Below are 2,361 nucleotides of genomic sequence, written 5' to 3'. Positions count from 1 at the left end.
AATTATCAGAGGTACCGAACAGAACTAGAAGAAATGTTAATAAAGTTCACCTGGAGGAATAAAAAATCAAGAATCTCAAGGAAAAAATTGCAACAAAAAAATTGCAAAAGAATGGGCTTTTAAAGTACCATATCTTAAATTATACTTCAAAGCAGAAATCATCAAGATTACCGATTAAAAAGTAAAACCCCCAAAAATGACCAGTGTGATAGATAAGCTTCATAAGTCCCACAAGCAAAGCAAACATAGTACTATAGTGTTTGATAAACCCAAAGCATTGCATGACTAAGTCAATGAAACTTTGGCTTTGTCTCAGAATACTGACATTTAGGACAGTATTTCTACAGTTAAAAACTGTGGGCTTAGCAACTAGTTACCAAGAATAGTTGGTTAAAATAGAGACATAAAATGTTGAGTTTCCTTCTCCTAGCAACTTATACCACAACTCCGGTAACCGTGGTGCAGCCTGACATTGCTTCCACCCCACTCCTAGATGGTGGCTTCAAACTCCAGCATGCCCTAAGGATCATATTCCATATAGTTTTATAAAACTACAAACATGTAGCATAAAAATTGCAAGATATGATTCTAAAGAAATGCCTCATCTTGTTGCCTGAGTTTAATCAGACTTGGGTCAGGAATACATAATCTTTGGCCTATTTATAAGAAAGCTCTTAAAATCTTGTTCCTTTGATCCCTGGTCCATACACCCACACACACACCCATATACCACCCCCCACACACACATACTAAACACAGACTTCATTGGCTAGTATGGTAATATGCTGTCATATTCCAAGGTGGGGATTAGAACGTGCTTCTGTGGGGGGCTTACTTCACTGAAGGTTGTCACTTAATGAAAGAGACCTTCGAATCTCTTGCCAATTTTCTCTAAGAACATAGTGACAACAGTTCACAGCAGGCAGAATAATGCTCTGGGACTGATTTTTGGCAATCCAGATTGATCATCTTGTTGACAATCTTGAAATGTCCTGCTGTCCTGGACTTCACTTATGTCAGGAAAGAATAATAAAGCTGCTTCATAATTTGATTTTTGCCGCTTACTCACTTATTCCTCCATCAACTTTCAAATGCAGATGAAAAGAAAAACATGCAGATTACTCCGCTGTTATCTGCGCTTGAGACTTGTTCCTTGTTATTCAATCAGTTCAGTTATGTCTGACTCGTTGTGACCCCATTTTGGGGTTTTCTTGGCAAAGAAACTTGATTGATTTGCTGTTTCCATCTCCAGCTCATTTTACAGATGACGAAACTAAGGCAAACTTGGTAAAGTGACTTGTTCAGGATCGCACAGCTAGGATCTGAGGCTGGATTTGAACTTCAGTCTTCCTGATTTCAGGCCTGGTGTTCCATCCACTGCACCACTAGCTTCAGTGAGAGTTGTTCCCAGCCAAAATATATCTACCAGAACATGACAGAAATTTTCATAGTAGATCCAAATATAGTTACATTTTTAGTTGGTAGTATCAGATGAAAAGAGTTTATGTAGCTCCCATTTCACTCAGGAGAGTGGCAAAATCTGGAACTAAATATTGTTGTCGACACATAAGTGACCATGCAACTTTGGAAAAGTCTTCTAACTTCTCTCGACCTCAGTGTCTTCATTTACTAGGCTAGCTGACCTCTAAGGTCACTTCCAAATCCTGTGATCTACAATATAGATAGCCTGATCATATCACTGTTTTGTGTGGGTATGATATTTTTGTGTTTATATTATCCCAATTTCTGACTTTCTCTTTTTAGTTTACTCGTCCTTGTTTCCTACTTTGTGCATTTGTATTGATTGTCAGAATATCATTGCATAACTATAGCTGTGATATTTGAGAATTGAATCATGGGAAATTTATAAAAGAAGAAGGAAGTAGGCCAAAAGAAGCAAGACTATAGCTATTTCACTAATTTCCTTGTATTGCTTGTATGGCTTCTCGGCATATCTATTCAAAAGATGGTCAATCAGAAATTAAATAGAAGGAATCAGTACTGACGACAATGCATGCTAATAACATGCTGGATATATTAAGTGTGCCATCCCAAGGACACAAGAATGTATGCCGATACGCTCTTTATATTCAGTCATCTAAGAGATAAGAAGGAAAAACTGATCATAGAACCCAATATTTGGAAAGGAACTTAAAGGACATTTCCCTATTGATTGTTTTATTCCATTCAAGGAATTCCAGAATTTCAGAATTGTAAGGGAACTATAGGTCATCTAATTCAGCGTTAAATTGGATCCCCACTACAGCCTTCCTGACAAATGGTCTTTCTATCTTTGCATAAAGACTTCAATTAAGGGGGAACCTATTCTCTTCACTATAGTTTTGGACAGCTCTACTTATT

This window comes from Trichosurus vulpecula, chromosome 8 (assembly GCF_011100635.1).
Source record: "Trichosurus vulpecula isolate mTriVul1 chromosome 8, mTriVul1.pri, whole genome shotgun sequence".
Taxonomy (NCBI): domain Eukaryota; kingdom Metazoa; phylum Chordata; class Mammalia; order Diprotodontia; family Phalangeridae; genus Trichosurus; species Trichosurus vulpecula.
Note: the sequence above shows the minus strand (reverse complement) of the source record.